Source organism: Monodelphis domestica, chromosome 1 (genome assembly GCF_027887165.1).
Source record: "Monodelphis domestica isolate mMonDom1 chromosome 1, mMonDom1.pri, whole genome shotgun sequence".
Lineage (NCBI taxonomy): Eukaryota > Metazoa > Chordata > Mammalia > Didelphimorphia > Didelphidae > Monodelphis > Monodelphis domestica.
Window position 1 is genome coordinate 391,420,277 of NC_077227.1, and position 13,331 is coordinate 391,433,607.

Here is a 13,331-nt window from a genome sequence, read left to right on the forward strand (position 1 = left end):
ATGATCCTGGGCAAGTCACTTAATCCTGTTGCCTCAGCTTCCTAAAATGAGGTAGAGAAGGAAATGGCAAACCATTCCAATATCTGTGCCAAGAAAACCCCAAATGAGGCCACAAAGAATTGGACATGACTGAAAAAGTTCAAATGACAAATGCATAAGACACTGTGCTAAGTACTGAGGACACAAAGACAATGAACAAAGCGATCACTACTTTCAAGGAGCTAGCATTCTAATGGAGGGGAAAGGGAACGTGTGTATATGGGTATAGACCGAATAAATATAAAAAGAATAAAGGTCATTTGGGAAAGATGGCACTAGCAGTTGAAAGGATCAGACTGATGTGGTTAGACATGTGTGTTAGTTAGCAATAGTGATTTGACAGGTATGTAACAGCTGAAGATGGACTGAAGAAGGAAGGCTGGATGAAACTGAAAAACTTGTACAAGCAGAATTAATGACATTAAGATAAGAAAGGCAGTGCATTGGGGGGAAACTTTTAAATAAATTTCTCTGATAAAAGTTTAACATTATGTACACATCCACACATATATAAACAACAGATATAAGGCATATGTACATATACACACTCAATAAGACAAATGGTCATTTTTCAATAGATAAATGGTCAAAGGATCTGAACAAAATTCTCAAAAGAATTGAAAACTACTAACACGCACATGAATGAATGCTCCAAATTACTAATAATAAGAGAATGCAAGTCAAAACAAATCTGAAGTTTTACTTGGTATCCACAAATAGGAATCATTGTTTAAAAGTATCTTGACAAGCCAAAATAAGGGCCCAAATCTAATATAAAAATAGGTGTGATCTTCACTGAATTCTTGTGATTCTGAGTCATTAGCTGACCAGACTGAAAATTCCCTCTCTCCAGGCATGTCAGTCTCATTTTTCTTGTGTCCCTATTCGATTCGATTCTACCCTTTCATTGTTCCTCCTGGAACCCTTGATTCATTGTTAGCAAACTATTCATTGTAATTAGCCTGCAATTTCCTCCCAGAAATGAGAGTGTGTGTGTATATATATATGTGTGTGTGTGTGTGTGTGTGTGTGTGTGTGTGTATTATTATTTATGTATTTAATTTTCTATGCACATGTCATTTCCCCCAACAAAGTGTAAGCTACTTGTCATTTTTTACTTTGAATATCCAAAGAGTGTAGCACATTCCCTCGCACATTTTTGGACCAGATCTATGTTATAGGAATTCCTGGAGATCTCATTCCATCTTGTCTCTTCTGGTAGATTGCCCTTTCTGTCACCCCCACTCTCTTACTTATCTTCCAAATGTGCTGCTTCCTGCCTATCAACATACTCCACTCACCCCACCCTCAAAAAAATCTTCACTTGATCTATGCCCGAGAGGTGGGCCCTTCCCTCTCCCCTTGCCTGGTTAGACTCCTTGAAAAAAGCATCTACAGTAGGTGCTTTGAATTTGTTTCCTTTCATTCTCTTAATTCTCTGCAGTCTAATTTCTGACTTCATCATTCAACTGAAAATTGCTCTCAGAAGTTTCTAACAAACTCTGAAATTTCAAATATAATGGCTTCTTCTCAGTTTTCATCCTTTTTGACCTCTCTGCAGTCCCACCAATATATACCCTTCTTGATACTCTCTTCTAAGTTTTTGATACTATTCTATCATAGTTCCCCTTCTATTTATAAGATCACTTCTTTTCAGCCATTTTTGCTGGCTCTTCATCCAAATTGTGTCCATTAGCCATGGATGTGCTCAAGGGCTGTCACCTGGGCCCTCTTCTCCTGCCATACTACTTCACCTATTGATCTCTTCAGCAACAATGGATTCTATGAGCAAATCTATACTAATGATTCTCCAATCTACTTATCCAACTTTAACCTCTCTGTTGATCTGTGTGGGTCTTGCATCTCCAACTAATGACCACCTTAAACTATAGACATATTAAAATTAACATGTTCAAAACTGAACTCATTATTTTCTCTCTCAAAAACTCTTACCTCTTCCTAATGCCCCTGTTATCATTGAGGGTACCACCATTTTCCCAGTCCCACAGGCTCACACTCTAGGAACCATCCTTGAATCCTCATTCTCTCTCAACATATCCAATCTGTTGCCAAGGTTCATCAATTTTACCTTTTTAAGATGCCTTGCATTTACCACTTTCTCACCTATACTGCTACCAGCCTGGTACAGTTATTCATCATTTCACATGTGGATCATTGTAATAGCCTACCGGTTGGTCTTTTTGCCACAAGTCTCTTATCATTCCATTCTATCCTCCACTCAGCTGTCAAAATAATTTTCTTAAAATGCAAGTCTGTTCGTGTCATACACCCCTACTCAATCAACTCCAGTAAAACTCTATCACATCCTAGATCAAATATAAAATCCTCTGTTTGGCATTCAAAGCCTTTTGTAATCTGTGCTTCATCTCCTCTCCTTTCCACTCTCCCCAACCCCAACCCTTTCCAGTCTTCTTACATCTTACATTTCCCCACATACTTTGGATCCAATGGCACTGACTTCCTTGCTGTTGCTCAAACAAACTTCTTCATCTTCCAACTCTGTGCATTTTCAGTGGCATCCTCCATGCCTAGAATGCTCTTCTTCCTCATCCCTACACACGACTTTCCTAATTTCAAGTCCCAGGTAAAATCCTACCTGCTATAGGAAGTCTTTCCTGAACCCTGTCATTTTTAGTGCCTTCCATCTGTCAATTTATCCTGAATATTATTGGTATATAGTTGCTTGCATCTCTTGTTTGCATTTCTCCTATTAGAGCAGGAGCTCCTTGAGGACAGGGACTGTCTTTTGTCTCTTTTTGTATCCTCAGTACTTAGCACAATGGCGGGTACATAGCTGATGCTTAAAAATTATTTGCCAACTGACCAGTGAGGAAACATCTTCTACAGATGCCAGTCAGTATCTGCTTTGCAACTTACAGTCCTAAAGAGTTTCTCAGTACATAACTGGTATCAAATAAATGCACAAGATGAACTGAATTAAACTGGATGCACTGGGGAGAAGTTGTAAAGAAGCTGATAGGATCACTATATAAAAGAAACTATCTAAACAGGAAGTGAGGTTCTTATCATCACGGATCTTCATGAGAAGGTTGGGACACCATTTGTACTCCTGAAGAAGGGATTCTCATGCAGGTAGGGGTGGCACTAGATGACTTTGTAAGTCCCAACACTGAGAGTCTGTGATAAAGTCCCATGGTTCTCAAAGGAAGGTCCAAACCTCCCTACAGCAGAAAGGGCTTTAGAGAATAGGTATAATTTTGGGTTTATTTAGATCACAAAGAAATGGAAATCAACATTTAGCTGCTCAATGATGAAGGTAAGACAGGATACTTAGGGATTTAACAAGTGGAAGTGAGGGCAAGGAACACTGGGCATAGGAAAAAAGCAAAGAGGCAGGAAAATACAAGGCACATATGTGGAAAACAAGTAATCCAGCTTGACTAGAATATAGATGATGTAAAGAGAAATATTATAAAATAGGGCTGAATACTTAGGGTAATATCAGATGATTCAAGGTCTTGGATACTCAGCTAAAAAGTCTGAACCTTCCTTAAGAGTCCATTTAGGGACATTAAAAAGTTTTGAGTAGAGGAATTGTTTTAATACTATCAAATAGAAATATAAAAAGAAGTTTTACATATTTATATATGTTTATAAAAAATGTAAGGTGGACATCCAGGTGGTACAGTATATAAGAGTATTGGCCTTGAATTCTGGAAGATTCATCTGAATCCAAATCTGACCTCAGACACTTCTGTATGACCTTGAGCAAGTCACTTAACCTTGTTTGCCTCAGTTTTCCATCTGAAAAAATGACCTGGAGAAAGAAATGGCAAACCACTCCAGTATCTTTATCAAGAAATCCCAAATGGGAATGGCTAAATAAGTAATAGCATTTGATTGTAATGGAATACTATTCTGCTTTAAGAAATGACAAGCAGGAGGAGCTCAGATAAACTTGGAAATGGGTAGAGCCAAGATGGAGAAGTAATCCAGAGCAGCTCTGTGCCACCACAAGAATCCTCTCCAACCAAGATTAAAACATTTCCACAAAACAAATATGGGAGTGAAAGAACCAACAAGGAGACAGAGTGAAACAACTTTCAAGAAAAGAAAAACCCAAAAGGTGGGCAGAAAACATCTGGGGCACTGGGATGAGAGGAAGGCAGAGCCAGCAAGAGACTGTAGCAAGGAAGGAAGAGCAAGCCCCTCCCTCACCCTCCACCCCACATCTGCTATCTCAGGTTTGGAACCTAAGCCCACGCCAACATCCAAATTGTGAGATCCTGCCTGAGCAAATAGTGGTACAAGTCAACCCACAGCCCTTGAAATTTCAAGCCTGTGGAGAAGTCCAGAGTCACATCCCAGGGCAATCTGGGCTCTAGGGAGCAGATAAGTATGGGCCCAGGGAAAAGTAAGGAATTCTAGTCTGGGCTTGGGATAAAGACACAGTACACAGTTTGGAGTGATTGATAATACTAAGTACAAAGTACTGATCTTTTTGCTTAAAGTTCAGGGTGGAGCCCCAAGACAGAGCAATCAAGGGTGTACCTGATTAGATCAAGTACACAGTAAGAGCAAAAGCTTGAGCCTAAGCCTAGGGCTAGAGTCTTGACCAGCCCTGACCTGGTCAAGATCAGAGTGAGATCAAAAGCTTACATGTAAGCCTGAGTCAAGACTTTAAACAATCAGTATCTCAAGGGTCAATTAAATCAGAAGGGGCAGGGGGCTCTCAGAGCTCTCAGTCCTCATACCATTACATCATCCCCCAAGACCACCTATAATTAGATAGGGAAAATGAGCACCTAACTCCAAAGAGTTTTTATGAAGACAAAAAGCAGGGTATAGGCACAGAAGGGGACAGTGAAAGCAAAGGAAACATGTGCAAAGTCTAAAAGAAAAACATGGATTGAACACAGATTCTGGAAGAGCACAAAAAAACCTTAAAAAACAAATTAAGAGAGGAAAAGTGGAAAAGAAAAATGAAAGTGATGCAAGGAGAAATTAAAGTGATACAAGAAGAAACAGATCAATTGAAAAAGGAGAACCAAAAACTGACAGAGGAAAATCAAGTCTTAAAAATCAGAATTGAACATCTAAAAACTAATGATTTCATGAGAAACCAAGAAACAATAAAGCAGAATCAAAGGAATGAGAAAACAGAGGAAAACATGAAATATCTAAAATCAACTGACCTAGAAAATAGATCTAGGAGAGACAATATGAGAATTATAAGCTACCTGAAAGCCATGATCAAAAGAAAACCATGGACATCATACTATAAGAAATTATCAAAGAAAACTGCCCAGTAATCCTTGAACAAGAAAATAAAATTGAAATTGAAAGAATTCACAGATTGCCTCCAGAAAGAAATCCTCAAATGACAATTTCTAGGAATGTAATAGCTAAATTCAAGAACCACCAAGCTAAGGAGAGAATTCTTCAAGCAGTCAGAAAGAAACCATTCAAATATCATGGAAGTACAATCAGGATCACACAGGATCTGGTAGCTTCTACACTAAAGGATCAAAAGGCATGAAATGCGATATTCAGGAAGGTAAAAGATTTGGGTTTACTATCCAGAGTCACCTATGCAGCAAAACTGAGTATATTCTTTCAGGGGAAAAAAATGGACATTCAATAAGATAAAATATTTCCAAGCATTCCTGAGGAATAAGCCAGACCTAAACAAAAAAAATTTGAAGTCCAAACACAATACACAAAAGAAGCCCAAAAAGGTAATAAGAAAGAGAAAATTTAAGGGACTCATGAAGGTCAAAATGTTTATATGTCTACATGGAAAGAAAAAATTACTCTTAATAGTAAAGATGATAGAAGGAATTTACGCAGAAAGAGTGTGGGGAGGTAAGCTGCTTATGATATGATATGATATATATTATTAATATGATGTGTATGTAAATGTGATTATATGAAACAATATGTATGATACGTATGTATATGAATGCTATGAAAAAAAGCAAAAAGAAAAACCTGTAAAGACTTACGTCAATTGAAGCAGAGTGAAATAAGCAGAACCAGAACATTGTACACAGTGGCAGCAATACCATACTATCAACAACTGTGAATAACTTTGTTATTCTCAGCAATACAGTGATCGAAAACAATACCAAAAGGATTCATGATAAAAAAAAAATGCCATCTTCTTTCAGAGAAAGAACTGGTGGAGTCTGAATCCAGATGAAAGCTAATTTCTTTTTTTACTTTCTTAAATATTTTGTTTGAGTTTCCTACCACAAAAGGAAAAATGTTTTATATACATGACTGCACAGGTAAAATTGATATCAGACTGATTTCATCTCAGGATGCTGAGAGGAAAGAGGAATGGAGAGAATTTGAGACTCAGTTTTTTTTTTAATGTTGGAAACTTTTTATATGTGATTGGGGAGAAATCTAAAAAAATAGATAAAAAAGATACCCCAAATAAGGTCATGAAGTTAGCCATGCCTGAAGTGACTAAACAATAACAATATTTATAAAAATAAGAATAGTAACTAATTTCTTCCTATGATATTATGCTTAGCTCATAAGGCCTTGCTTGATACTCCTAAGCTTATATCATTTCTCCTACCAAAGTATCATTTTCTTTGTACTTTGTATTTGTATCTTATGACCCTGAATATAATAATAAGCTCCTTTGAGAGTGAGAGTTATGTCACCTTTGTCTTTGTACCTCCAGAGCCTAGTAGGTACTAGCTAGGTACTTAATAAATGTTTCAACAAGCATTTTCCTTATAACCCCTCAGAGAGAATGTGAGTATGATTAATCCCAAGGAAGAGTTTGAAGCACCTGACACTCAAGGAAATTAAGTGATTTGCCCAAGACCTGGACCCTATCAGTACCTGTCAGGACCATGGCTTCAAGCTGTCTTCTGACTCCAAGTGTAGGTATTTTTGTCATGATACCATATTGCTTTGTGCTAAAAGAAGAGAAGCAATCTGAAAATACTTTGAGAGTATTTAAAGAAACTCTAACCCTAGGATAAATGCAAAGGTTTACACTTGGGCTCAAAAGATCAACCACTAGACAAATAAATAATCATTTGGTTCTTTAAAAAAGCAACCACTAGCAGTATAAAATGGGGGAAGTAGGGCTAGATGAGTCTGTATGAAAAAGAGCCAGAAGTTCTAGTAGGTCACAAGCTCAAAATGAGCAAGGAGTATAGGTCAGTAGTTCAAAAAGCTAAGGTGACTTATTTGGTCTATATTAATAGATTGACAATACGCAGGATAAGGAAGGTAATAGCCCCCCCCTCCTTCCTTGCCCTGGTCACTCATTCATTTCTCTAGGCCACATTTTCTAAATGACATAAAAAACTGGGGTAAGTCTAGAGAGGGACAACTAAAAGATAAGATCAGAACCAGGTCACACAGATATCAACTGAAGGAACAGGGGATTTTTCTTTGTCTTGAGAAGAGATTTGAGGGGACATAAAGTCACCTTCAAGTATCTAAAGAAAGGGTTGTCATAAGGAAGAGGGGTTAGAGTTATTCTGCTTAGCCTTATTGGGAAGATTGAGGGGAGGCACAGTAGAGACCTAAGAGGCTAATTTCAGATTATCACAAGGAACGATTTCCTAACAGTCAGAACTATGCAGAAATGTAAAGGGCCATCTCAGAAAGTCGTGAGCTCCTCATTACTTAAGACCATCAGACAGAAGCTGGATGATAATGTGTCCAGCATGCCATGGATGGGATTCCTGCTTGACTAGAACAAAATGACCTCAGAGGCATTTTCTAACTCTGAGATTGGATTGCTCTCTGACTCTGAAAAGAACCAGTTAGGGGGCAACTAGGATGTTCAGTGGACTGAGAGCCAAGCCTAGAGATGGGTTCAAAACTGGCCCTCAATACTTCCTACTCATATGACCCTGAGTAAGTCATTTAACTCCCACTGCTGAGCTCTTACTGCAGTTCTGCCACAGAACCACAACCCAATATTGATGCTAAGACAGAAGGTAAGGTTTTTTTAAGGAGGAAAAGAAGAAAATAACCAGTTATTTTCAGTGCACACAAATGCAGTGACATGGACATTTGGAGGGGAAAAAAGTAGAGCTTAAACATTACAAATGTTCTCTTAATCCTTCCAACCCAACAGCTTCCACAAGAGCAAACCCAGAGGCCCAGCCAAAGTGGTTCAGTTCAAGTCTCCCCTTCATAAAAAGGAGATGCTTCTTATTCTCTCTATCAGACAGCAAGGTCAATTATATCTGCGACAGACTGATAGGGGATAATTAAATCCGCCTGTCACTGTGATCTTTGCTGCTGGTCAGAATATGCCTATGGAATAAGGATTCTAGATCTTTGTGTCCCTCTGGATCCAGGGCTGGAGAAACTCCTGCTCAAGCAGCAGGCCCAGAAAATTGGCCATGGTCAATATCAGCTTATTAACTGAGGGTGTGTGGGCACCCACATTTCTAAAAAAAGCATGCTAAGGGGCAGGCTAAGCAGGGTGAAATCTCCCTAAGAGGAAGGTACAAGGGGTATTATAAAAATAGTTCTCAGGGGCAGCTGGGTGGTTCAGTGGATAGAGCCAGGCCTGGAGGTGAGAGGTCCTAGCTATGTGGCCCTGGGCAAGTAACTCAACCTCAACTACCTAGCCCTTACCACTCTTCTGTCATGGAACCGAGTCATAGACAGAAGGTATGAGTTATAAATCAATAAATTGCAGACAGATCATAGAGTTGGAGTGGAAGAAAACCTGGAGGTCACCAAGTAGAGAGAGCTTCCCTAAGTTCAAGGACAAAACGTTCTCCTTGTTCTTGTTTGCCTCTACGCCTGTGGGCCATGCCATTTATCTAGCCCCTTGGGAGCACCTTTCTCTGACCCAGTTTTGGTACATCTCTCATAGCCAGAGTGACCAAAATTGGACTGTTAATAGCAGAAATCAACTATAGGATCCAGCCAAGGTTACTACTAAGAAGTATACTTAGAAGGGCAGCTATTGGCTCAGTGGATAGAATGCCAAGTGATGGGTTCAAATTTGACCTCAGACACTTCCTGGATGTGTGGCCCTGGGCAAGTCTTTGAACCCTAATTGCCTAACCTTTCTCCTTTCTCTTAGAGTTGTTACTAAGACAGAAGGTAAAAGCTTTAAAAAAAAGTACACTCAGAATTCCATACTTATTGATACCTACCACAGCTGACCCAATAATGATGGAACATTCAACTCATTCCTTCAGGGGATTTCTAGTATTCTCAGGAAAGTATGAAAGAATCACAAATTTATGGACCTTAGAGTACAACTTCATTTTACACATGGGGAAACCAAGGCCCAGGAAAATTAAGTGACTTACCCAAGGTCACATAGTAATCCTATCATTTATAAATGTGTGTATACATATTTTTTTTCATCATGGGTTAGGCACATAATATACTTCCAGATTATTGGGCAGTGTGCTTTGGCACCCTGATAAATGACCAGCCCAGCTCCCCAGGAGGGCTTAGGTTTTTGGCTGCTTTGTCTTGTAGGTTCCCTAGAGTATAGGGGTAGTAGTGGGAAAAAAATCTACATTTGAAATCAGATGAGTTAGGTTCAAGTCTGTCCTCAATATCTGCTGGTTGTGTGATCTTGGATAAGTTATTTAAATATTCTGTGCCTCAGTTTTCTCAACTGTAAGTGAAGAGATTGAACTAAATGACATCTAAAGTCCCTTCCAGTTTTTAAATCTATGATCTATTTGGAATCTATTATCATATTCTGTAATACTAGTATTGTCAGATTTTAAAAATACTAGACCTATAATTTTGTTGGTAAAGGGAAACTCCTTCTACCAGAGCAGACCAACATCTGCTAGGTGATTCATCCAGGGTCACACAGCCAGTGAGTATAAGAGGCAGGACTTGAACACAAGGCCTCCTAAAGCAAATCTACCATTCCAAGCTGCCTCCAGGAGTGAGGCTTAAAAGGAATATCATCTACAAAGCTCACAAGGAGCCTAACCCAAGGGAAGCTCACAGGGCTATGTAAATGGGATTGTTATTTTTATAAGCTTAAAAAGTAATTTTTTAAAAGGAGGGGTGTTGGAGAGTTATTTCTGTAAAGTTTGGTAAGAAAATACCTTTCTGTTCTGAGCATCTTGACAAGCCCTAGAGCCACATGAAGCTAGTTTATTTCAAAGTAAAACTGGGAATTGGCACTGGAAACTCCCTCTTCAGCTGAAGACAAATGTCGGAGGGTGAATTATTTATCTGCCCCCTTTGACTGGAGTTTTCGGCAGAATCTGCCTGCTGAGAGCAGAGCTGTCTCTGGCAAAGACAGAGCATGCACAGGTGCAGTGATGCAGCTGCTGGCACACACATGCAGAGAGGATGGGCTCCTTCACCTCCCTAGCTCTCGAACTCCCCACCACGGCTTGCTCTAGGTGACATCTGTCTTGCTCTCTAGATGGAAAGTTGGAGAATCACAATGAAACAGAGGATATTCCCATTTCCTCAGAGGGAGTAAGGCCTGTGACTGATCAGAGCCCACACAGTCCTGGCTCTATCACTAGCTGACTGTGTGACCTTGAGAAAGTCAGTGGGCCTCACTGATAAAATGATTGAGTAGGACTGGGTCACCTTTGAGGTCCTAGTTAGCTCAGACATCCTAGAATTCCATACTTTCACTGAAAGGTAATATTGGGGATGCATTTAGGGGATCAGTTCCCCTTTGGAATTTCAGAAGCATTAGCACCTGGGATTACTTTGTGAAAATCTCCTGGTGAAACAGTAGTGGCAAGGGTACTCATTGTATGGGTTTAAATCCTCATTTGCCACTCACTACCTATATAGCCTTGAACAAGTCACTTAACTTTCAGGGCTTCAGTTTCCTTCTCTAGAAGAGGGTCCTGGGCTATGCAAAACTCAAGGCCCCATCTGGCTCATATGTTCTCTTATCCCAGACTAGCCACATCTAAATAAAGTGGAAACACAACAGCAACAGCTCTAACCAGCCTGGCAGGTCCCCACTGGAATCTCAGGACCACTGAGGTGGAGGGCTGACTTTATGAAAATCTAATCCACAAAGATCATCTCATGAAACCCAGAAACCAAAGAGCAAATCGTCCCCAGCAGGACTTTAGTGTTACAAGGCCTTTCCCCCAACTTTATCCTGCAGCTATAGCTCAGGATGGGAAAAGCCCCCTCCTGAAGAGCAAAAAATCACTTATCCTGCCCTGCCCTGCCTCTTCCCTTCACCTTCCAAGGTTGGATGGCTGGGGAATGTCTCAGAATCTCAGCTCTCCCCAGCAGACTAGGTCTTAAAAATTCACCCATAAGAGATGAAAGTGACAGATCATGATATGAAAGAAACATTTTACAGAGGAGGTATCTGAAGCAAGAAAAGGGAGTTGTCCAAGGTCACACAGTTACTTGGTGGTAGGGCCAGTATCCAGGGTCCCTAACTCCAAATGTAGTAATTTATGTACTTTTCACTTTCTGCCGCCTGAATGGAACAGTCTGACCTTTAAGTATTTGCTTATTTAAACACACACCGGCCACCCTTCCATCCCACTGGGAGAATCGCTAGTCACAAACGTGGTATTCCTGAGATGCTTAAAGGTTCTGCAGGGCATCTTCACCTTCCCAAGTCAGGGAGAGCAGTGTACCTTTTCCAGGAAATGGAACAACAGAAAAGGCATCCCGGATACACAGACACATCCAGAAACCCATGGGCACACAAGCACATACCCAGAGAAGCACACACATTACGGACACTGAGCCACATTCACATGGAGGTATACCGAGATATATAGAGAAGTCATATGGGCATGAAGCAACACGCAGGTACGTGCAGACCCCCAGAGGGCCAGAGACCCACAGAAACAGGAGCGAGCGCGCACACACGCACGCACACACACACACGGAGATGCAAAGGTACAGGCATTCACAGGCAAGTGGAATCGCGAGGACTTGAGGGCACACACGCACACCCAGACACGCACACCCAGCCTCACAAACACATGGAGACGTCTGGATGTGCATGGGGACATCTTACTCTCAGGCTCAGGGACCAGCTTCCCCAGAAGCCTTGGGGCTAGGGATGAAGGGAGGGGGTTTCAAGGACCAGGTGCGCTCAGCTCCTGGACGCCAGCGGGGCGGACACACAAGCGCGCGCAAACACACAATACACACAAGCACTCATACACACACACACACACACACACACACACACACACACACACACACACACTCGCTGGTCCCCAAAATACGACCCCGCCTCTTCTTGCTAGTGCCGCAGCTTCCAGGGACTGCTACTCACCCGCTGCTAGGCGCGCAGGGTTCCCGAGCTCTTGCCAGGGGGCACAGCCATATCCTCTCTTATACCTTCCCGGGCACAGCCTGGTTCTGGACGGAACGAACCTAGCAGCGCAGGGTGCGAGCAGGTCGCCTGGGGCACGGAGACTGGCGAGGGAAGGTCTTCTAGCAGCTTGGGCGGGCGGGGCGCCAGGCAGGGTGCACACGGTAAAAGCCGGGGACCCACTGCAGCTCCTGCCTCCGCAGCCGCCGGCTAAGAAGCTGCCGCTGCCCCTCCCAGCCCGCCCCAAGTCAAGTCGGTGCGCCCCGGTATAGACCTAGGCGCCGCCTGGCGGCCGCTCAGTACACTAAAAATTGGGTGGAGGGGACTGAAGGGGGTGGGGGGCGGAGATGCATGGAATAAGACCAGGATACGGTATGCCGGCCCGAGCCGAGGGTGATAAGCATTATCTTTCGCATGCATAGCATCTAGGGGTGATGGGAGGGACCTGACAATCCGGATCCTTCCCCATCCCGCAGTACTCTATCCTTCCAAAGTATCTCCTCTTACTCCCCTCCACGAACTCTACACGCCACTCTACCCAGACCGAACTCTTCGTCCTCCCAACAACAGTGTCCTCTCCCTCCTGCCCCACCCTGCACCTACCGCACCCCCTGTGGCCATGCTTCCTTCTGTCTAGAAAGTCCTCTCCTTTTCTTGCTGAATTCCTTCCCCACTCGAATGGAGCCTCCACTAGCAGGCTGGGCCCGAAGCTCACAGTAGGAAAGGACCTTTCCCAGCTCAGCACTCACCTGCCCCTCCCAAACACCTATAATTGAACTGTGCATTTTAGCAATTGGTGTACCTGGTGCCTTATTCCCCACAGTTGCCTAGGCAGACTCAATGAAGGCAGGAACATTGTCTTATTTCAATGATGTCCCTTCCCCCCAGCGCCTAACACGATGTTCTGAATATTGCAGTCACTTGATCTTAGTTGAATGGAGAATAGGAACCTAGACCCTGGGTGATTTGCGGGGGGGGGGGGGGGGGGGGAGGGCTGGAACTGGGGGTTTCC

The 13,331-nt window shown here is 42.1% G+C and overlaps 1 protein-coding gene across 5 annotated transcripts in view; it reads right to left on the reverse strand.

Annotated features, from left to right (window-relative positions):
* RASGEF1C (RasGEF domain family member 1C) overlaps positions 1-12,831 on the reverse strand; it is a 215,118-nt gene extending 202,287 nt beyond the window's left edge. The window contains exon 1 of one of the 5 annotated variants that reach the window (XM_056811713.1): positions 12,281-12,831. The gene's annotated coding sequence lies outside the window, so the exon portion shown is untranslated. The remainder of the gene's footprint in view (positions 1-12,280) is intronic. The other 4 variants (XM_016428285.2, XM_007474170.3, XM_056811714.1 and 1 more) reach the window with 4 other exon arrangements.
* Positions 12,832-13,331: the final 500 nt, after the last annotated feature.